At 39.3% G+C, this 24,996-nt stretch overlaps 1 long non-coding RNA gene across 1 annotated transcript in view; it reads right to left on the bottom strand.

The window, feature by feature from the left end:
• Window positions 1–1,620: 1,620 nt before the first annotated feature.
• The window catches only part of LOC129006510 (uncharacterized), a 122,619-nt gene continuing 99,243 nt past the window's right edge, over window positions 1,621–24,996 (bottom strand). Inside the window, exons 5-8 of the long non-coding RNA XR_008492015.1 lie at window positions 19,593–19,675; window positions 11,888–11,997; window positions 10,512–10,623; window positions 1,621–1,678 (exon numbers count right to left, since the gene is read on the bottom strand). This is a non-coding gene — a long non-coding RNA (uncharacterized LOC129006510). The remainder of the gene's footprint in view (window positions 1,679–10,511; window positions 10,624–11,887; window positions 11,998–19,592; window positions 19,676–24,996) is intronic.

Raw genomic sequence — 24,996 nt, 5'->3', positions numbered from 1 at the left:
GAAAATTTTTTTGCCGTCTGCCTGTGTCTGTGTTGGAAAGTGTATTTTTTCTGGTTGTCTTTTCCACTCACCCACAGTGGTCCTTCTACCTTCACTGCTTTATGCAGGGATCTCAGTTTCAGCATGCTGCCATGTGCAATGGCAGGACTTACTTTCATTCTGCATAAGTGTTTTCAGACTCACACCCCTAGGTGGCTGAATTCTACAATCTGCGACCACCCACTAAGGCTACTGAAGGATTACCTTCCATCCTTACCAGTCTGCTTTCCAGAAACCTTCTCATTTCTAGCACATACAAATTATGCTTTCTTTCTTGTAAGCTTAACTCTACATTTAAAAGAATGGTGAGTAATTTCAGAAAGCATTTCTAGTTCTGTAACAATAGCAGTGTCTTTGAGTTACGCATGTGAAATATAACAAGAAGTGAAAGTGTAGATTGGCTCCCAAAGCATCAGAGACCTGAGATCTGAGGAAATGGAGCCATCAAGACATTTAAAACTTAAAATTATGCGGGGATGCTTCATTGAGAAAGAAACATTTTAGCTGAGACTTGATGGATGTGTAGGATTATTTATACAGAGCTGGAAAGGAGAAAGAAAGCACGCTTGGTTGTAAACAGATCTTCACAATGTAAATTTAAGGCAACTTCAAATGACAGCTATTTGAAGAAAACAGCCTAAACAAAAAAATCCTGAAGAAAATGGAGTAGACACACATTAGGTGAATAAGAAATAACTATCAAATGAATGAAAAAACGTCAAGGTCAAGAGCTTTCAAATGAAACAAGACTGTTTATTCAGCTGTACGCAAACACTGAGAGCATTACCTCAGAAAAGCCATTCTCACAACAACTGGCCGCAAACAGACACCGCTCTGAGTGTGTGATTGATGCTACAATAGAGGCCGATGGTGAAGTGGCTGGATCTTAGCTGGAAACTGGCCACTCCAGTGTAAGTGAGGAACAAGATGTGCTCAAACAGAAGCCCAATATCTGAGCAATGATGACTGTACAGAGGACATAAAGACCAAGGTGAAATGAACCCCTCTCATAAATGACATAAACATTAGCTAAACTTTATCCTACTCTAAGCACAAGTTCAAGCCTGCTTTCCACCTTGCAAAGTAGATTAGAGGCATTTTTATTCATGAAGAGGATAAAACCTGAGGATAAAAACCTTAGTGTTCTAGTTGTAAATGTAGCTTTTATGGATAGCATAAGAGCTGTGAACAAAGTGATAAAAGGAATGAGGGTGGCCGGACTGTGTTTCCCCATTCTTATTAAGAGAAGACAAATTCAAACACATAGTAAAGTGTTTTGTTTTGTCTTCTCACTTTGGTCCAAAAAAAAAAAGCGGGTGATAAAATAGTTTGAGAGCTAAATCCTTTTTGAAAGAGGAGTATTATTGGGTGATTCTAAACAGGTGAAAGGATCAAGTCCTATTCATATGAAATAAACACTACTTAAAACCAAGTTCTTTGAACATCTGCATCCAGGAAGAAAATCTTAATTATCTGACAAAGGCCATTTAATCACGAAGATCTAAGCAAGTTGAACAAGTATTGAAAATCTCTCACCTTCCCTCCACCTTGCATATAAAGACATCAGTGAAGGTTATTGAAGAAACAGGAGTTGTCTGTGTTGATCTCTGGATCCTCCGGTTGCCTCAGCAATCAACTCCTCAAGAGAAAGTATTGGAGTAAGAAAATCTACTGCAACTAAATGTTTCTCCACCATTGTAGTAAAATTTCTAGACTCAAATATGGAATTTTTTTGGCTGTTTTCTACTTTTCCCATCAAACTGTTGTAGGGATCAGAGTTCATTCAAACTCACCTTTAGTTGCTAAAAGGAATATTTTGTGTTCAGGATGCAATATTTTATTTCATGTTTTCTCTGAGAAAGAGAAGTGGACATGATCAAAAGAAAAAACGTTAAGAAGTTGTTGAGACCAGGTGGAATGGCTCACACCTGTAACCCCAGTGCTTTGGGAGGCCAAGGCAGGAGGATCTCTTGAGGCTAAGAGTTCAAGACTAGGCTCTACCAAAAAAAAAAAAAAAACTTACAGAAGTTTTTGAATAAAGGCATTATAAATGGAATACTATTCAGCCACAAAAAGAATGAAATCCTGTCATTTGAGGCAACATGGATTGAACTGGAGGACATTAGTCAAGTGAAATAAGCCAGGAACACAAAGTTAAACACCTCATGTTCTCATTCATATGTTAAAGCTAAAAAAAAAAAATTGATCTCATAGAAGTAAAAAGTAAAAGAGTGGATACTAGAGGCTGGGAGGGAAAGAGGAAAGGAGGGATGTGAAAATACAAATAGAAGATAATGTGACATTAAAGGCAGTGTGGCCTAGAAACTTTCCATTGAAATCCCCTTAGTAATATGTACATTCTCTTTTAACCTACATGCCGGGAGCCATTGCTCTGTGCAAGGCTCAGTGTTGGGCACCAGAGATAAATGTGACTTCGTCATTAGCCATCTCTCCTCAAAGAATGCCCAGCTTTGTGATAAACCTGAATTACATATATATCTACAAAACAGAAAGAGCTAAATGCCTTGCCAGAGGAAGAGAGAAAGTACTTCAGGAGTTCAGAAGATTAAGAGGCCTCTTCCACCTCAGCATCTTCCAAAACAATTTCCATCACACTTCAGCACTATAGGAAGTTAGTAGAAGGTACGTTCAGAAATGGAGATGAAATAAATTTGAGGAACACTGGCTGAAAAAATAGTTAATAGATTTCTTTCACTAGGACTTTTCAGAACTTTTAATATTCAAGTATGCATTGCAGATTAGGCACAGTGGCTCACACCTCTAATCCCAGCCCTTTCAGAGGCTAAGGCGGGAGGATTGCTTGAGTTCAGGAGTTCAAGATTAGCCTGGGCAACATAGCCAGACCTCATCTCTATAAAAATCAAAAACAAAAAAAATTAGCTAAGTGTGGTGGTCTGTGCCTGTAGTCCCACTTACTTGGGAGGCTGAGGCAGGAGGATTGCTTGAGCCTGAGATATCGAGGCTGCAGTAAGCTATGATCGTGTCACTGCACCAGCCTGGGTGACAGAGTGAGTTCCTGTCTTAAAAAAAAAATAGTTACCTATTCTCACTACCCTCCATTTCTTCTTAAACTTACATCAATAAATTCTTTTCCCCCATAATCCCAATGAAACATCTCTCAAGGCTAGCAATCTAAGATCAATTCTTCATCCTCTTGCTATCCACCCTTTCAACAACTTTTGATATTATGGCCCCTGGGACATTATTCTCTGTTGTTTCTCCTCCTATGTCACGGACTGTCATTCTCAGTTTCTTCTGCTGGTCCCTACTCCTCTTCCTGACCCATTTTCCCAAGTTCTTTGTCCTTTTAATTTTTTTCCAGTTGCTCTATCAATTACTGAAAAGGGGACGTTTAAAATTTCCAACCACAATTGTTGATTTGTCTATTTCTCCTACGTCACAATTTGCTTCATGTATCTGAAGCTCTTTTATTGGATAGATATGCATTTATGACTGTTATATCTTCTTGACTAACAGGCCCTTTCACATTTATAAAACACCCATCTTTAATGCTGATGATTATACTCCTTGTCATGAAGTCTATTTTTTATGATGCTAATATAATAATTCCAGCTTTCTTACAATAATCCTTGGCATAATATATTTTATTTCATTCTTTTACATTCAACTTATCTGTACTTTTATATTTAATTTGCATCTTATGTGGATAATATAGATAGGGCTTTTAAAAAATCTGACACTCTGCAGTTATAATGTTTAAGCCATTGACAATGTAATCTTTAATGAGATTGCATTTAAGTCTAGCAACTTATTAATTGTTTCTATTTTTCTTATCTCTGTTTTGGTCCTCTGTACCTCCTTTCTTGCCTTCTTTCACAGTAATTATTTCCTTAAAATTAAATTTTAATTCTTCTGTTGGCTTTGTCACTGTATTTTACATTAACAATTATCCTCGGGATTACAATATATATTCTAAAATTATTTTGGCTCTATTATAATTAACTTTATACCCCTACAAAAGAAAATTGAATAACCTTTCAACAGTAGCTTAGTCTAGTTGTACATAACCCTAGGCTTTTTAGTTTGTATTATTGTTCCCTTGCACTTTTTGGTTTGGTTTATTTTTAAGCAGTTTTCCTATTATGTATGTAAGTTTGGTGTTCTTTGTATTTTTTCTGTGTGGAGTTTCCTGAACTTTCTGAATCTGTAAATTGAGTATTTCACCAAATGTGAGAACTTGCCCACCTTTATTACTTCAAGCCCTTTTTGCCCCATTCTCTCTCTCCTCTCATTCTAGAACTACAATTAACATTTGTTAATTTTCTTGATGCTGTTCTATATTTCTCTGAAGTTCTCTTCATTTTTGTTAAATTTCTATTAATCTGTCTTCAAATGAGTCATGATTTTATGCTTTATTAAGTAGGATCTATAATCCTAAAGATTGTACCCTTAATCCTAGAATGTGTTGTCTTAACTTCTGTGATGTAATATTTCTGTTTCCAATAGAAAGTCTAAGGTACTTGGTGGCATCTCTGTACTCTATCTTATCTGAAACTCTCGTATCTCTTATCCTGTTCTCTGATATCACCATTCAGCTTTTGACCCAAAGCAGGCAATCTCTGCTTGGCCTCATAAAGCCTTTCCCTGTGTGTGGGCAGCTCAGCATGTTCAAGGATCCTACTATGGAGGACCCACGCTGTCCAAGCCCTTGTTCAGGGAATCATGCTGTAAGACATCCATGCAGATTTCTTTGGCACTCCCCACCTGTTTCCATGTAGCTTTCTCTTCTCAGCTACCCTTCTGTGCAAATTCCAACTGCCTCAGCATCCTACAACACTTATTTTTGAATTGTCAACTCACGGAGAATGTTGCTCCACTTGGGTCCACCTTCTCTGCTTTGTAGAAGGAAACTGCCTTCAGACAAAAAGCCGCCACAATCACAAGGATCACCTTGTTTGTCTCCCTTCTCTCAAGAGTCAGCATCCTGTACTGCTTGCTGTCCAATGGCTCATATATTTTGTCTAATTTTATAGTTGTTTTCAGTGGAAGGAAACGTCTAATGCCAGTTACTCTGTCACGGCTGGAAGCAGAGCACTCTAGAATTTTGGATAACAAATTCATTGCCACCCAAAATTCTACACCCAGTCACCACATGATTTATGTACAAGTCCAGCTGAAAGTCTTATACTTGCTAAGACTCAGAAAACATACCACCATATGTATCTTTCCTTAAAAAAATGCAAAACTCTGCAACCTCCATAAATGTGTAAAAACTCAATTATATTTAAGATAAAACATAGAAATAATAAAGAAAGGAATAGAACTTGTAAAATTTTAGTTTGTTTCTAAATAACTATTGATGTAATTGTAAAATATAATGCAAAGTAGAAATTCATATCTTTGAAAGAGAAGATATGAACTAAAAATACTGAATATTTTTATGAGACTCAATTTATGTATCATCCACAATTTTACTAGATTCAAAATATGTGACCTTTATCTAGCCTTCTGGCTAGAACAATCCTAATAATTTCTTATATTTTGCTGGTGGTCATGGAGTCAGATTGCCAATGCAATCATCACTGTGGCTTAAAGGGGTCCACGGTGACATCTACTCCCCATTGTTCATATACTAACACTGCATGTTATCTGCATATTTCTGCCACACGTAACTTGTTTCCTGTCTCAAGGTTTCTGTGTTGCTGCTAAGACACAAGAGGTCATGGGACCTGCCCAGCACCCACAAATGCCCAATTTAGAGCAGAGGGTGTTGAGGCTGATTGGGGAAATCTTTGACCAATAGAATAAGGTTTCAAAGATAACATTCTCCCTTTTTTCTTCTGGATGGATTGTTTATAAATGCAAAATGTTCTTACTGCCGCTCTGATGATGTCCTGTGAGAAAAAGCAATCAACTTGACATGAACCTGAGACCACTTCAGCAACACACTCACTCACATTTACCCTTTCTCCTTTTCTGCTCCATTCCAATTTTCTTTCCCTTCTGCTTCCCTGGGATTGCATTCTCCAGTCTGACCTTTTTGTTTATAGTAAGATAATGATAGCATAGATCTAAAAACTGAGGTTATATTAAGATAAACGTATTCTAGGGAAATAAGAAGAATGTGAACACATTTCAAAACACTTGTCATAATATGGAGGAATCAATGAATACTGTTTCATTTTTTCCATCAGTAAAAAAAAGTAGATGTTTTAAGAGAGATAAAAGTCATTGTTATGAAAATAACATAACTTTTTGTCACTTAAAAATATATCAAAGGAAACTTGGAAAAGATAGCAAAATAGAGAATAAAAAGGGGAGAGGACAAACAAGAAACAGCAGAAAGGAGGAAAAACAAAATACAAACTATACCATAAGAGGATAATTTTTCTAAGTATTAACACAGTGCTCACACTGCTCTTGAGACTATGGATAAATGAATCAAATTGGATATAGACCGTAGTCTCTGATACTGGAGGAAACAGAAATTAAGCAAATAGTTAAATAAATAAGCGTGTAATTGCATACCACAAGATTGTCATGAGTGAAAGCTGCACTTTTATGTGAATCTATAATGGGGCTCTGACCTAGCCTCAGTGGTTAGCAAAGGCTTCCTTCAACCCATCTTGTTCAGAAACCTGAAAGGTAACAGAAAAAGACCAGCTCAAGAGCTAGCCTATGCAGACACCCTGGGCCTCAGCTGGAGGAACACTCCAGCTGAAAGAAAGGCAAGCTAGCTGCAGTCCAGAGGGCCTAGGGGCTGTGGAGCAGGCTTTTAGACTCTATACAAGGCCTTGCCAATGAGAGAGATTGTGAAGCCACAGACGGAGTTTAGGAAACGTAAAACCCATTAAGCAACATACCACAAATTTATTAAAAAACAAATAAACATTCTGTTCCGATGTTGTGGAATACAAATATATAATATTAGGAATGAGGAAGAGGAGAATTTCAATTTATTATAAAATATGTATAAATATATAATATGAAAAGTAAAAATGTATTATATGTGTATGAAAAACATTATGAAATAGAAAATTTTCTAAGAAAATATGAATTATGGCAACTGACTTTTTAAGTGGAGAAACTGCATAGTCCAATACAGGATACAAAATGGGAGGAAAGAGAAAATTGTCAAATTATCTGCAAAGTTTGTTGTAGGTCTAGATGATTTGGATATAATTTTATTCAAACTTTTTATTTTTTATTTTTTATTTTTTTTTATTTTGAGAGGGAGTTTCACTCTTGTTACCCAGGCTGGAGTACGATAGCATGATCTCGGCTCACTGCAACCTCTGCCTCCTGGGTTCAAGCGATTCTTCTGCCTCAGCCTCCCAAGTAGCTGGGATTACAGGCACCCACCACCACACCGGGCTAATTTTTTGTGTTTTCAGTAGAGACAGGGTGTCATCATGTTGGCCAGGCTGGTCTCAGTGACTCAGGTGATCTTCCCGCCTCAGCCTCCCGAAGTGCTGGGATTACAGGTATGAGACACCTCACCCAGCCATTTTATTAAAACTTTTAATGTATACGTAATTCCTATTCTGTTAAAACTCGCCAAGACAGGTAAAAATACTCCAAACTCTTTTCATCAAACTAGCAAAGTGCTGATACAAAAACCTCAAGGTAAACAATACAGAGCAATCTCATTTAAGATTAAATATAAAAGCCTTCTAAATAAAATGTTAGCAAGTAGAAATTCACAGTATGTAAAAATAATAGCCAAGAAAGATAGAGTATATTCATTACAAAGGCAGAAATACTGCACAGCAATGTGAACATGCTCCATGCCATAGAACATGCCCTTAGAAATCGTTAAAATTATAAATTTTATCTTATGTATATTTAATCATAATTTTTAAAAAGACAAAAGTAGATTTGCTATAAAACTATAAGGACTACTCACTATTAGATCTACTAATATTAATTATACTATTGGTTTGATGGGAAAACTATGTAAATATCTCAGTAGCTACTGTTTTAATAAAGTCAATACCTATTTCTATTTCAAAATATTTTCTGTTTTGTTTTTTTTTTTTTTTTTTCTGAGACAGGGTCTGGCTCCGTTGCCCAGGCTAGAGTGCAGTGGCATGATCTCTAATCACTGCAACCTCTGCTTCCAAGGCTCAAGGGATCCTCCTGCCTCAGCCTCCCAAGTAGGTGAGATTATAGGTGTGTGCTACTACACCCAGCTAATTTTTGTATTTTTTGTAGAGACGGGGTCTCACCATGATGCCCAGGCTGGTCTTGAACTCCTGGGCTCAAGTGATCCACCTGCCTCAGCCTCCCAAAAGTGCTGGGATTACAGGTGTGAGCCACCCACACCTGGCCCAAAATATTTTCAGAGGATTATAGTAAAAATTACTTCTTTTTCATGATAAAAAAAATTTCTCTCAAACCAACATCCAGCATTATATTCTATGGTGAAACCCAAAGGCCTTTTTTTTTCTTACAATTAATGACAAAAGAAGAATGGCTACGTTAATTAGTATTAATAACATTTTGGAATTGTTAGCCAATGCAATTTGACTACATAATGAATGAATAAAATGAGTTTATATACAGTGAAAGGGAAATTATTGATGCTTCTAGAAGTTGTCATTGCACTCTAGAAACAGAATCAACTAAAAAATGGTTATAGCAAAAGCTCTTAGCAGAGTGGTTAGTTATCAAAGAAATATACAGAAAATATTTGCCAGACACCTGAAACTAACCAGTTGATAATGCAATAAACAAAAAATATCATTCAAAATTGAAACAAAAATATTTAAATATCTAAAAATGAAAACTTCAAAACTAAACAGGACCTATAAGGAGGACACTATAAAATTTTAACAAAGAACTTAAAAAAATCAAAGGTGTAGAAGGCCATTATAAGTAAAAATTAACCTTAAAAACATAAAGTTAAACATTTATAAAGTAAAATATAAATATATTAAATATATCTAATATAAATACATCGAATATAACATATTACTGTAAATATAATATACATTTTACTTATATACCAAAATGGTTGTTTGTTTACAAATTATACATGTAAATTTTTTAAAATGGAATAGTGCTGAAAAACCTAAAGGGAAAGATTAAATCTCTCAGATGATTACTATCCAGAAGTATCTACTGTTATAATTTGAAATTCTTTTCAGACACTACCATGGGCATATACTTACCTACATGTACATGGTAGCTGTGTGATAGATGCTGTTTTGCATTCTTATTTTTATTTTTACTTATTTATTTATTTATTCATTTATTTATTTTTTGAGACAGAGTTTCACTCTTGTGGCCCAGACTAGAGTGCAATGGCACGATCTCGGCTCACTGCAGCCTCCGCCTCCCAGGTTCAAGCGGTTCTCCTGCTGCAGCATCCTGAGTAGCTGGGATTACACGCGTGCACCACCACCCCCAACTAATTTTTATATTTTTAGTAGAGACAGGGTTTCACCATGTTGGCCAGGCTGGTCTCGAACTCCTGACCTCAGGTGATCTGTCCACCTTGGCCTCCCAAAGTGCCAGAATTACAGGCGTGAGCCACTGCGGCCAGCCCAATTCTTCTTTTTAAACCAACAATATATCCAGAACATCTTTCCATGCAAGTAACTGTAGATCTACCCCATTATTTTAATGGCTGCATGTTATTCTATTGCATTCTGTTACTGATAGCCATCTAGATTGGTTAAACTTTTCAGTATTTTAAACATTACTGCAATGAATAACTTTTGCCTCAGTGCCTTGCATAGGCCACACATGTAATAAACAGAGTGGACAGCAGTCAGACTCACAAAGCCCAGACTCTTAAACCCTCTAAACGTCTGTGATGATCTAATGAAGGGAAGGAGATTTTAGACTAAAAGTTATGGCAATCTTTGCAATTCTGGTGACTTTAAGTGACTTCATTATAAACAAAATTAAAATACAAATGGCAAGCTTAGAAGAAATAATTGCATTATAAAAGGTTAATAATGTTGACATGAGTTTTAATTAGGACATGCTCAAGGTATACTTTAATCAGAGTAGGTCAGGGTATGCTGTGGAAGCAAATTTCAATGACTTAGTAGAACAAAAGTTTGTGGGGGTTTTGCCCTCATTAATGATGCATGTCCAACATGTATTGGTGAGGGGCTTTGCTCCACAAAGTCACTCAGGAGACCAGGTTGACAGACATTCAATGATCTTTTGATGTCACACCAAGTAACCAGTGCATGTCATCCTGGATCACTATGGAAGAAACAAGAAAGTGTGGAAAATGGAAACCTGCTCTTAAATGCTTTGGCCACCTCCCCACACAGCCCTTGGCTAGAACTCACTGCATGATCCTGCTTAACTGCAAGGGGCCTGGGAAAGTATGTTCCCCTCAAGTGTTCAGAAAGAAAAGAGAACCAAATGTTAATGAGCATTGAAAACCTCCATCACAATCTGTTTTTCTAGTCATCAAGTACTCAACTAATTCTTCCACAAAATGAAACAAAACAGAATAACCTCTTTACCTAGGATGAAATCCTTAAGCAACCTCCAGTCACTGAATCCAAATACAATCCTGGGTCTCAAGGTGAGGGCAATAGTCTCTCCATCAGATCGGTCTCCTCTTGGTCCTCGGTCCTATTAATGGCAAAGACAAGTCATTTGCCTTCCACCTGCATCATCATACAGTGGTGAAATGGGCTGATTCACAGCAATCATTGCTCCATTTGGAATGAAGAAGGATGGAGACACAGAATCACCAGTAATTCTGAACTCCAAAATCACCAGCAATTCTAAACACAGTGTCTGACCTGGGCAGACACTGTGATGCCTGGGTGGACTGGTGTAGAAGGGAGCTCCTGGCAAACCCTCACTCTGCTGTCACAGAAGGGCTCTCCTGTCCCTTATTCTGTAGCTCTTAGCTCTGCCTTCCAGGCATTCTCCTTGGTCACATCTGAAGTAGGAGTTGCAGGATGTGTCCTCCTTGGGACCTGAACAACTTTCTCAGAACACTTCTAGCTTACAGAGCATTAGAATTAGATTTTCCAAACTGGGTAATTTAATAAAATGTTATTCCAGGAAAAGATACTTTCCCTCCTTGGAATAATTTTGATGTCAATTAATAATAAATTACTCTTTTTTAACCCATATCATTTGTAACAGGGAAAATTCAAAACAATCTAAATTCAAAACAATCTCAACATTCAATAATAGGGAACTTATTAAATTAATTAATGTACATGTATGAGTCTATTGTACATCTGTGTATGGCTATGTGTCTATTGTACATCTATGTGTCTATTATTATTATTAAATAGGGATTATGAAGCTGTCTATTTGATGCTGTTTTTTCAATGAAAAAGAATGAAGGAAAGAAAATGCAGTCTGCCCTGAGCAGCTCCACTTCTGCAGAGAAGTTCCCTTCACCGCATCCGTCTTCTGCCAAACTGAAGACTGCTCCAGGCCACTGAGTTTCCTGCCATCCAAAGGGGATGGGTGGGATTGGAAGGAGGCTGTGGCAGCTCTTTTCCCTATTCACCTCCCCCTGTCAGGGAAGGCAGGACCCTCTCTGCCAAGGGCCCTCTGTGTATTCCCTTCTCTCTGAGGAATTGGAATTTTTGTCTCTGGTGCACGTAAAGCAGAATGTTCACTGACACCAGTGTGTGGATTTTTAACATCACTGTGAGTCTGAAAGGACCACAGGTTTTTCTGCAGCTATTTTCTAGCATTTGCCAGTCCCTGTGCCTGGACTGATTTGAATACTTTGTTTTTCTCCCTGTGCCATTTACCCTCCCACCTTTCCATCCTGCTTTCTACCACTCTTGGATGAATGGATTTTGTAATTCTAGCTGTTGTGTTTTGTGGATTTGTTATTTTTGTTGTTTTTCTGTGAAGCACATACATTGGAAATGGGAGGTAAAGAGTGTCCCAGTTGCTCCTGGTCACTCCCTTTATAGCCGTTAATGTCTTGTTTCTTGTAACTCAGGTTAGGTTTTGGTCTCTCTTGCTCCACTGCAAACAAACAAACAAACAAAAATCCTGAAGAGATGAGATAGGAGGAAAGACCTCACCGCCAGATCTGCTGGATTTTGGGGAGTGATTTTCTTCCTTCCCCTTGAAGGGGAAAAAGCTATTTTCACTGGTACATTTAAAGTCCCCCAACTATGGGGAGGTACCAATTCTGGACAAGTGCCACTGCAACAACACTAAACCTGAACTTTTCAACTCCATTGAAGGTGGGAAGGCAGCAGGCAGAAATCTACTGTTGGCCACTGCCAGGTCTGTTTCATATTTCAAAGGAATATTGGGTGCTGCAAATAGGAACTGAAGGGGTAAATGTATTACACCTGTGATTATTTGATGTTTTCCTGTCATTTTAAGAAATTAAATGTGGTGGTCAGATATCAAAATACTTGTACAAATTTAAAATGTCACAATTAAACCTGAGCTCGTTTCCAAAAAAAAAGAAAGAAAGAAAGAAAAGAAAATCTAGAAATCTCTTCATAATTGACTAGAAATCTCTTTAACTCTGTGAAGTGGGCTAAGGTTTGCTTAGTTGTTTTTGTTTTCTTCCGTTTCTTTATACTTAATCTGTAAAAGCTAATGTTTTTTGGTAAATATAAATTTATTGTGCAAAATACAAATATTTGAAAGTAAGGAATTTTCAAAAATTCTTCTGTTGCCTTGAATGTATTGACAAAGTCTATGAATGTCTGGGTAGATCTCATGTTGTGTAATTAGTATGACAACCTCTACAGAAACACATGACATCTTGGGTTCTCAAGTGACTACATGGAATGCTTGACCATTTAGCTAGTTAAAGACTCCCCTGCTCTTGGAATGCATGTGTTGTGTGTGCCTGTGTGTAAGAGAGAGAGGGAGGTGGGGCAGTGGGAAAGGAGTGACAGAGACTAAGCTTGCACATTTTAATAAGTGTTAGACATTTCCCCAGGAGTTAAGGTCCTGCAGTGCGCTACAGTGAAAAGATGGTAGGGGCTGAAATAATAAGTTACAGACAGCTCAAGCTCTATGCTTGAAAGCAACCTTAACATGGGTTATTCCCTCAGTCTATCCAAGATTCTATTTTATCTCCTATAAAATCATGACACGTAATAATACCTACCTGACAGGGTTTGTGTGAGAACCAGAGGTGATGACGCAGTTGAAAACATTTTGTAATCTGTAAATTACCTTACCTAAGGATTCATTTCTACTCCTTCTAGTCTCCTTAGCAAATACCGCAGGGCTTAGCACACAGCAGGCACTCAATTAATACTAAAAATTGCTTCTTTATAAATTTTAGAGGACCTAAATAATGCCAAAATCAAATAAATAAAACCATGTAAAATCAGGTTATTGATGTTTCTGTTATTTATTCACTCTCTTACCTCCCTCCCATCACCTTTCTGAGCTCACACCTTCAGAAAGGTTTTTTTTAAGGATGAAGTCATACAGCCTGTAAAGAGATGGAGCAATGTGTGCACAATTTTTTTAAGTATGAAATCTAATAGACTAGCATTTGCTACAAAGTGTAGGTGAAATAAAACACCTATGTGCCACAAATTATTGGGTCTGCCTCAATCCGTTCCCTTACATGAATCCATGTATTGCTTTCAATTCTTGGTTCTACTGAGCCACAGAGGTTTCCAAACCGATATTCTGCTATTTGCCTTCAATAGGGACAGAAGATGGAAAAGCCATTTCTTTAATGAAAATTTGGTAGGAAATAGTTTCTCTGTGCCTCCTCCTTCCCCATTGAGTATTTTCTAGCATTCAAATGGAAAAGAGATTCACTCCTGTAATTTGTCCAAACCAAGGTATCTTGAGATGACAGATAATGCACAATTTGTTTTTCAGAAATAGAGTCCTAGCTCACAAGGTCCAAAAGAGGAATAACTGAATTGACTTGTGAGAAATCAAAAGAGAAAAAACTTTCCAATCTCCCAGCAGCACAGAAAAAAAAAATTTACATTATTGCAAAACCTGAGCCTTATCACAGGTCATAATTGAGGCTCATTTCAAAGGCAATTTTTAACTTATTCTAATTTTATTGCTTTTAGATATAGAGATTGATTCTAGGCCTGGATATATTCACAGAAATGTTGGAAAATGAATGAGACCAGCTCTGCATCTTTTAACTCAGCACCACTTATTTTTTTAAGTCAAGCTTTTCATTTTGAGATAATTGTAGATTCATATGCACTTATAAGAAATAATAGAGTGCAATCAAACTAGAACTCAGGATTAAGAAACTCACTCAAAACCACTCAACTACATGGAAACTGAACAACCTGCTCCTCAATGACTACTGGGTACATAACGAAATGAAGGCAGAAATAAAGATGTTCTTTGAAACCAACGAGAACAAAGACACAACATACCAGAATCTCTGGGACACATTCAAAGCAGTGTGTAGAGAGAAATTTATAGCATTAAATGCCCACAAGAGAAAGCAGGAAAGATCCAAAACTGACATCCTAACATCACAATTGAAAGAACTAGAAAAGCAAGAGCAAACACATTCAAAAGCTAGCAGAAGGCAAGAAATAACTAAAATCAGAGTAGAACTGAAGGAAATAGAGACACAAAAAACCCTTCAAAAAATTAATGAATCCAGGAGCTGGTTTTTTGAAAAGATCGACAAAATTGATAGACCACTAGCAAGACTAATAAAGAAGAAAAGAGAGAAGAATCATATAGGCGCAATAAAAAATGATAAAGGGGATATCACCACCAATCCCACAGAAATACAAACTACCATCAGAGAATACTACAAACACCTCTATGCAAATAAACTAGAAAATCTAGAAGAAATGGATAAATTCCTCGACACATACACCCCCCCCAAGACTAAACCAGGAAGAAGTTGAAACTCTGAATAGACCAATAACAGGAGCTGAAATTGTGGCAATAATCAATAGCTTACCAACCAAAAAGAGTCCAGGACCAGATGGATTCACAACCAAATTCTACCAGAGGTACAAGGAGGAGCTGGTACCATTCCTTCTGAAACTATTCCAATCAATAGAAAAAGAGGGAATCCTCCCTAACTCATTTTATGAGGCCAGCATCATCCTGATACCAAAGCCTGGCAGAGACACAACCAAAAAAGAGAATTTTAGACCAATATCCTTGATGAACATTGATGCAAAAATCCTCAATAAAATACTGGCAAACCGAATCCAGCAGCACGTCAAAAAGCTTATCCACCATGATCAAGTGGGCTTCATCCCTGGGATGCAAGGCTGGTTCAACGTACACAAATCAATAAATGTAATCCAGCATATAAACAGAACCAAAGACAAAAACCACATGATTATCTCAATAGATGCAGAAAAGGCCTTTGACAAAATTCAACAATGCTTCATGCTAAAAACTCTCAATAAATTAGGTATTGATGGGACATATCTCAAAATAATAAGAGCTATCTATGACAAACCCACAGCCAATATCATACTGAATGGACAAAAACTGGAAGCATTCCCTTTGAAAATGGGCACAAGACAGGGATGCCCTCTCTCACCACTCCTATTCAACATAGTGTTGGAAGTTCTGGCCAGGGCAATTAGGCAGGAGAAGGAAATAAAGGGTATTCAATTAGGAGAAGAGGAAGTCAAATTGTCCCTGTTTGCAGATGACATGATTGTATATCTAGAAAATCCCATTGTCTCAGCCCCAAATCTCCTTAAGCTGATAAGCAACTTCAGCAAAGTCTCAGGATACAAAATCAATGTACAAAAATCACAAGCATTCTTATACACCAATAACAGACAAACAGAGAGCCAAATCATGAGTGAACTCCCACTCACAATTGCTTCAAAGAGAATAAAATACCTAGGAATCCAACTTACAAGGGACGTGAAGGACCTCTTCAAGGAGAACTACAAACCACTGCTCAATGAAATAAAAGAGGATACAAACAAATGGAAGAACATTCCATGCTCATGGATTGGAAGAATCAATATCATGAAAATGGCCATACTGCCCAAGGTAATTTATAGATTCAATGCCATCCCCATCAAGCTACCAATGACTTTCTTCACAGAATTGGAAAAAACTACTTTAAAGTTCATATGGCACCAAAAAAGAGCCTGCATTGCCAAGTCAATCCTAAGCCAAAAGAACAAAGCTGGAGGCATCACACTACCTAACTTTAAACTATACTACAAGGCTACAGTAACCAAAACAGCATGGTACTAGTACCAAAACAGAGATACAGATCAATGGAACAGAACAGAGCCCTCAGAAATAATGCCGCATATCTACAACTATCTGATCTTTGAACAAAAACAAGCAATGGGGAAAGGATTCCCTATTTAATAAATGGTGCTGGGAAAACTGGCTAGCCATATGTAGAAAGCTGAAACTGGATCCCGTCCTTACACCTTATACAAAAATTAATTCAAGATGGATTAAAGACTTACATGTTAGACGTAAAACCATAAAAACCCTAGAAGAAAACCTAGGCAATACCATTCAGGACATAGGCATGGGCAAGGACTTCATGTCTAAAACACCAAAAGCAATGGCAACAAAAGCCACAATTGACAAATGGGATCTAATTAAACTCAAGAGCTTCTGCACAGCAAAAGAAACTACCATCAGAGTGAACAGGCAACCTACAAAATAGGAGAAAATTTTCACAACCTACTCATCTGACAAAGGGCTAATATCCAGAATCTACAATGAACTCAAACAAATTTACAAGAAAAAAACAAACAACCCCATCAAAAAGTGGGCAAAGGATATTCTCAAAAGAAGACATTTATGCAGCCAAAAAACACATGAAAAAGTGCTCATCATCACTCGTCATCAGAGAAATGCAAATCAAAACCACAATGAGATACCATCTCACACCAGTTAGAATGGCAATCATTAAAAAGTCAGGAAACAACAGGTGCTGGAGAGGATGTGGAGAAATAGGAACACTTTTACACTGTTGGTGGGACTGTAAACTCGTTCAACCATTGTGGAAGTCAGTGTGGCAATTCCTCAGGATCCAGAACTAGAAATACCATTTGACCCAGCCATCCCATTACTGGGTATATACTCAAAGGACTATAAATCATGCTGCTCTAAAGACACATGCACACGTATGTTTATTGTGGCACTATTCACAATAGCAAAGACTTGGAACCAACCCAAATGTTCAACAACAATAGACTGTATTAAGAAAATGTGGCACATATACACCATGGAATACTATGCAGCCATAAAAAATGATGAGTTCTTGTCCTTTGTAGGGACATGGATGAAACTGGAAATCATCATTCTCAGCAAACTATCACAAGGACAAAAAACCAAACACCGCATGTTCTCACTCATAGATGGGAATTGAACAATGAGAACACATGGACACAGGAAGGGGAACATCACACTCCAGGGGCTGTTGTGGGGTGGGGGGAGTGGGGAGGGATAGCATTAGGAGATATACCTAATGCTAAATGACGAGTTAATGGGTGCAGTACACCAACATGGCACATGTATACATATGTAACAAACCTGCACACTGTACACATGTACCCTAAAACTTAAAGTATAATAATAATAAAATAAAATAAAAAAGAAATAATAGAGATCCCCTCTTTACTCAGTTTACCCAAGTGGTAACATCTTACAAAACTATAGTACAATATCACAACCAGAATATTCATTTTAATATAATCTACCGATCTTACTTAGATTTTCCCAGCTTTACTTGTGTGTGTGTGTGTCTGTGTGCATGTATTTCTACAAAATATTATCACATGTGTAAGCTCATGTATCTACCAGCATAGTCAACAAATCGAATAGTTCTGTCACCGCAAGTATTCCTTGTGTTGCCTTTTTCTCCTCTCTCACAACTGCCCCTGCAACCTTTAAGGATTGGCACTTTTTCACTTAGGAAAATTCCCTAGAGTTTCATCCAAGTTGGTGTATGCATCAATAATATCCTCCTTTTTGTTGTTAAGAAGTATTCTATGGTATGAACATACCACAGTTTGTTTAACCATTCACCTATAGAGCAATACCTTGATTGTTTTGCATTTGGGGCTATTAAAAATAAAGTCATACAAATATTTATGTACAGGCTTTTGTACAAGATAAATTTTCATTTTTCTGAGATAAATGCCCCAAAGTGCAATTGTTGGGTCATGTGGTAATTGCATGTTGAGTTCTATAAAAAACTGTGGAACTGTTTTCAGAGGGATGTAACATTTTACATTCCCACCAGCAATGTATGAGTGATCAAGCATCTCTTCTTCCTCATCAGCATTTGGCATTGTCACTATTTCTTATTTTAGGCATCTATAGGTGTGCATTTCGGTTTCCATTTAAATTTCTGTGATGTTTAATGATGCTGAACTTATTTCACATACTTATTTGCCCTCTGATTTTTCTTTTTCAGTTCTTGCCTTTCTGTGAGTTCCTTGAACACTTTTTATAAGTCATTCTTGACTCATTTATTGTGTTTCATGTATATTGGTGTGTGTAGTTTTGTTGTGGTTGCTCTGTGTGTTACAATATACACTTATGACTTATCACAGTCTACTGGTATCAGTGTTTTGCCACTTGAATTGAAGTATGGAAACCTTACTTCTATTTAGGTCACTTCTAAATCTACCCCACTTTTAAATATCATTGTCTTGAGCATTAGGATTGTAATTTTTATTTCAATCTTGCATATGACTTATGAAACTTGTGAGGACAGTCTATTTGATTTATCCACATACAGTATCTGTTCTTTCTATTGTTCTTTCTTCCTTCTTAATGCTCCAAAATTCTTTCCTTTATAATTTTCTTTCTTTTTGAATAAATTCCTCTAGCCATTCTTAAGGATATTTTGTGAAAGACCCTAACTGACTCACCTTCTGTTGTTAGGTTAGGGGTTGAGAGACACCTGGCCCATGTCTCGTTCTCTCATTGGGTGGGGAGTGTCAAGATGCCCACCACTATGTTGTTCCTCCTGTCCTGGGGCCCCCAACTAGCCCACCTTCCTCTATTCAGAGTTCTCTTTTGGTTACTTCTTGCACTGTTTCCAGGGTTGTGGTTGTACTTAGCAGAGAGGAGCAAGAGAAATGATTTTATGCCATCTTTATGCCCTCAGCAACACTTTTGAACCAAATCTTAAATTAGCAGTGTGTAGGACAAAGAACAGTTACAGAGCATTTTGTTTGTTTTCTTTAGGTGTGTGTATGTATTCATTTGTGAATCAATAACAAATCTTTAAAATCAGAAGGGTCCTCATAAAAGTCTACATTTCTGGATTCTCTGAGAAAATCAGATCTTGTCACCTGGGCCTGAACTTGGCAACACCCAGCAGCAGGTGAGTAGGAGCAACCCTCCTCTGACCCGGCACCTGCACCACTCTCCTTCTCTTTAGGTCCAGCTTCTTGAGCCATTTAAATCACCAGTCTGGCTCCTTGAGTTAACAAACCCTGACTTAGTCCACTAATGAAATCACAAGACTTTATAACTGCATTAAACAAACACTTTCACATAAATTCTTTTATTTAATTCTTACCATAAAAAACTGGCACTATTTAATCCCAATTCTAAATAATAGGTTCTGTTACTATCGTTTTATAGCTAAGGAGGCTGGATTTCAGAATAAGGATATAACTTACCAAGGTCATGGTGCTAATTAGTGGCAGAATTGAGATTCCACCCTCGTCTTCTGATACCAAGTCCAGTGCTCTTTACTTTCCTCCTACAGCAGACAAAAACCATGGAGGTGTCCCATAAATAATGCCACAAATCATCAATCTGCATTGCTTTCACATGTGACCTTCCTTTTTGAAAAGAGACTCATGGCCTCCTTCTCAGTCACCCATTTCCACCTATACTGTGTACTTACTTTGTCAGACCAATCAAACATACAAACACAACAAAAACTTCAGTTTTTGGTTTTTTTGTTTTATTTGTTTGTTTGAGACGGAGTCTCACTCTGTCACCCAGGCTGGAGTGCAGTGGCGCGATATTGGCTCACTGCAAGCTCTGCCTCCCAGGTTCACACCATTCTCCTGCCTCAGCCTCCCTCCTGCCTCAGCCTCCCGCCACCATGCCTGGCTAATTTTTTTGTATTTTTAGTAGAGAAGGGGTTTTACTGTGTTAGCCAGGATGTTCTCGATCTCCTGACCTTGTGATCTGCCTACCTCAGCCTCCCAAAGTGCTGGGATTACAGGTGTGAGCCACTGCACCCAGCTCAGTTTTTGTTAATAATAGATATGAATTAATTGGAAAGGTCATATTCAAGATAATAGATATTAATTAATTTGGAAAGGTCATGTTCAGGCTTACCTGCCATACCCTGGGGGTACTCTACTCTACCGAGTGCAGGCAGAATAGCTAGCCTGTAATCCTAGCTACTCTGGGGGTACTGAGGCAGGAGGAGCGCTTGAGCTCACGAGATCAAGGCTACAGTCAGCTAGGATGGTACAACCGTACACCAGCCTGGGTGACAGAGCGAGACTTCATCTCTAGTATATATATAAATGTTGAGGCAGACTGCTTTACTGACACTGAGGTTGGTGGGACGGGTATAAACAAACTGCAACACATGTTTTCCTATCTGTAGTAATTCTAAATCTAGTCTAGGAGCTTAGACCAGCATACTTTCAATCAGAAAAAAATGTTACGATAATGGAAAAAAATCTCAGTTGTATGGGTTTGCATGGAGAAGAGCTATTGGAGTGCAGGGAAAGTTGAGACACTTAAGACTTAATGATTTATTCTGTAGTATCTATTTCCTATAAAAGAATGACCTTTGATAAAAACCACTGGGAGAAGAGACAGAACCAGAAGCACCTTAGAAACACCATGAATAATGGTTCCTTGGGCATGATTTTTCTGGTGTCATTGCTACAAGCCCAGCCCAATGACAGGTTTTCCTGAGGGGTAGATAAAGAATAACACCATCCTTGCAACCATGCAGCCAGAACAAACTAAAAATAAGCATTGAGGCCCAGACAGACAAGATCCAATGTTCCTCCCAAGTAGGGAAGCAGTCTGCTTCAGCAGGATGGGAGGAAAGAAAGCAGGTGAAGCATTAGAAGGAACAACAATCAAGCAAACTCCAGGGGCACTGTTGTTTTGAATTATGACTACAAATTCTGGGATACTCCTTCCTATGTTCAATTCCCTTGAAGTTGCATGTCTGTGACCACTTCAACCAACAGATTATGGCAGCAGGGGTGCAGGGTGACTTCCAAGGCTAGGCCGTAGTGGCTGTGCTCAAGCACTTATTCCTGGTGTCCTGAGATGCCACACTGGATGGGCCTCACATGGGCACAGTAGACGAGAGCCCCAGCTGAGCCCAGCCTCCAGCCATTTCTGCCCAGGTGTCAGATATGGAGAGGTTTCCAGAGAATTCCAGCCCCCAGCCATTATAACCACCCCCCACCAGCTATTCAAGTCTTTCCAGCTGAGGCCTTAGATATCATAGAGCAAAGAAAACCCATGCAGGCTGCATCCTCTCTAAATTCCCATTTGTCGCACTTGTTTGGAGGCCTCAGGCGGTCCCAGTTAACCAGCTTTCTCAGTGTGACTTTTCCCCTTGGGTCTCATTCACAACAAAGATGAGTCTTAAGCAGTGTCTGATGTTCACACAGTTTATGCTGGCAGTGCCCTCACAGCATGAACAACAGGAACAGGCCAGTGGCACAGGCCAGATACATTCAGGGGTCCGAGGACCTCCAGACTGAGAGATTCTCTGTATAGAAACCAATTTCAGAGTTTGGGAGATTCTTCCCCATTTCTTATTCCTGTGTTCAATCCAAGTCAGTTACCAGGTATTTCTTTCATAAAGGGAATCTAGCTGTTCTTGTAAGGGGAAGCTTTGTTTTAAGGTTCATGATAGTTGGATCTGTGCTGAGGTGGTCTTGCCTCCTGGAAATCTCCAGTCCAGGCTGCATGACACTGCTAAGTGACACATAGGGTAGGCCCTACAAGACATTTGCAAGGGCCTTATGGCTGTCATTATTCTTATAGTCACAATATGTTTCTTATAGTATACTACACATATGTAAATGGTTGCCATTTTAAGTCATTGAGTTTTGAGGTAGTCTGTTATGCTTCAGTAATAACCAGAACACAGAGTAAAAATAAAAGACAAAATAGAGGAGAAAGAGGCACATTTAATACCAAGACACTGCAGGCAGTAGAGTTAGGCATGACCCCAGGACACAGCCAAAATGTAAAAAGGAAAGTGAATGGTAAGAAACAATATTAGCCTCTAAGGACTAATTATCTATACTGCAAACCAATTTCTGGATGCTAGTAACACATGTAAACTGCTATCATCACATTAATCATGAAGGTATGAGATTATTCTCCAAGGAAGTACCAACTGGACATTATATATTTTTTCCATACAACAAAGACAGCTTTCTCTTTTGCCAGACTCAACCTACCCAGACTCTCTTTGGCCTGCAGCATCAGCCTCACAAAGCCTCCTGGTGAATGCTCTTCAAGACACCCAGTTATCAGGAAGCTGGACTTCACCAGCCTTGGGGGCTCTGGGTTCTGTTAGCCCTCACGTCCCAGAGCTGCTCCACACCTTGAAGATTCAGTCCATCTGATAGTGTGTCCAGAAACCCAGCTTGGGACAACTACCCTCATGTCTTGGACTTCTACATCCCACTGAAAAGTTAGCACCCCCTTCACCTGTGTGAGCTGGACCCCGCCCCATTTCAACTCCTGGCTGGCATCTTGTATGTACCAGACACACCCCCTGACCTGGATGCTTTCGCAGGGTGGGGCCAGAGTCCTCCCGCCCCTTTGCATGTCTCTAGAGTGGACAACTGGCTACCCCACTTCAGATAACTGCTCTGAAGTTCAGTTAGTCCTCCAAGTCCCCATACCAGCTTCCTCTAGCTGCACAGTGACCTGCCTTGCAGCAAAGCCACCAAAGTTGTGACAACTCTTGCAGAAAGTGAAACATCCCAACAACCAAATTTGCCCACCTGGATCCATTGTGAAACCTCTTTTCTTTTAAGCACTTCCTTTGGTGACTCCCTAAACACCACTGAGGGAGGTCCAAAACATATGCCAGCTCAGTGCTTCCTTGATTTACTTGTGTCAGCCTGCAAAGCAAGCCTGCCTCTATGGAGCTGTTTATCTAAGTGGGGCATTTAAGTTCAGATTGCCAGTTAATACCTGTGGAGCTCAGTCCCAGCTTACTCAGCTCTGGGACTAGCGGAAAGATTTAATAGACCTCAACCTCTCACAGGTTGGCAGTTTAAGCAGAAATTTCCAAATCTGCCAAAGGAACAGCTTTGCTGCTTCAGTTGCTAGAAGGGGGAACCGAGTGGAGAATGTGACGGTCTATTAACCCTTCTGCCAAGAAAACTGGGTTGCAAGGTTAAGGAGCAGTGCCTCAAGGGTCACAGGCATCTGCGGATACCTCCTGTGGTCCAGTGATAAGCATCAGAGAAACACCCAACAATGCACTTGTTCTTTCTCCTAGAGAGAGGGGAGGGGGAGGCGGTCTGAGGGGGTGGGAGGAGAACTTCTGAGGCTTGATTGAGCCCCATTGTGAAGCTGTCGGGGAAGATTGCACAGCTGGGCTAAGTGTTGTATTCAGCAAAGCACATGATGGACACTGCTTTTGTACCAGGGACACTTCAATCAGCACGGAGCCTTAGATGGCTGAGAAAATTAAAGACTTTTCAAGCCCTTTCACAACACACCGGATTTCTGTATTAAAGTTGGGGGGTGGATGGGCACTGTGTTGGGTAATTGCCAGCCCTGAATGTCACCATAGGCGACAGGCTCACTCTGATCTCCTCAGACGATGGGGGAAAGCCAGCTCCCCCGATATTTAGGCAGCCCCATGCGCTAGTGATAGCCATGGGCCTCAGAAGAGGCATGCTGGGCCATGATCCCATTAACTTTCAGCCCCAACTTCACCTTGCATTGAAGGGTAGGATCCAGAGGTTTCTGACCCCAAGTCACAGGACTGAGCTGTCAGGGAAGCCACCTGATTTGGCAGCAGAATTCTCCCCAGACAGCAAGCAGCAAATACCGAGCAGCGAGGAGGGAGAGGTGAGTCTGGTGCCCTCTAGGAAACAGCTAGACTGATAGCTGATAGGAAACAGCTAGATGATGGTGGCCCATCATCAGATCCACGGGATGTAGGTAATCCACATTCTGATTAGGCTGATGGTTCTTTTGAGGGAAACTGAAGGTGTTCTCAGCAGTTAGCAGGGAGGGCCAGGTGTCATGGCAGTGGCCTGTCCTAGCAGTGCAAGCAGAGTGTTGAGAAGACCTGGACATCTACTCTGCTCTGTGTGAGGTTCAGCACTAGGTGGCTTACACACTCAATTTCTTGGAATACTCATAGCAACCTAATTGACAGGAAAAAAAAAAAAACTGAGGTTCTGAGAAGTGTAGTGACATGCTCAAAGTCACACAGTTAATTACAGAGATGAAATTCAAACCTGCCTCTCTAAGACCCCTCAACGGTGTTCGGTTCATACAAAACCAAAGGAAGATGGTGATGCTCAGATCTTGCTGGGCTCAGGACTGCAATGCTTTTCTTCTAGGGAGATGGACCTTAAGTGAGGAAGCAGGGAGCCAGGCAGGAAAAAATCTGTCCTGCTAGAGATTAGCTGTGGGGGAGGCGGGGCAAAGCTCCTACAGGTCCCCTGTGGCCCATGTCATTCTGGTGAAACAGATATCAAAGTGGGGAGAGCAAGTATCTTCAGCTTTCCCATAACCTTCTATAATGTCTTCTGAAATATAATGCAATGTAAGATGGGGCTCTCCTTGGCTCAGAGACCCCCTCACAGGGAGCCCTCTGAACACAGTATATGAAGCTGGCTGAAGCCAGGAGACAGAGACTGGCAATCTGCCCACTTCATGCTTTGAAAAACTCAGATATTCATGGAAATTCCTTAGAGGCATGGTCTCAACTCTCATCTTTGGCTCTGCGTGCTCCAGATATTGATATTGATCAATATCAAAGACAAGAAGTGATAGCCCAACTCATTAATTATCTCCTCAGAGATGAGACTAGTTAGTTCTTCCATT

Source organism: Pongo pygmaeus, chromosome 8 (genome assembly GCF_028885625.2).
Source record: "Pongo pygmaeus isolate AG05252 chromosome 8, NHGRI_mPonPyg2-v2.0_pri, whole genome shotgun sequence".
NCBI lineage: Eukaryota > Metazoa > Chordata > Mammalia > Primates > Hominidae > Pongo > Pongo pygmaeus.
The sequence above is the reverse complement of the archived record's forward strand: the minus strand, read 5'-3'. Positions and strand labels throughout refer to the sequence as shown.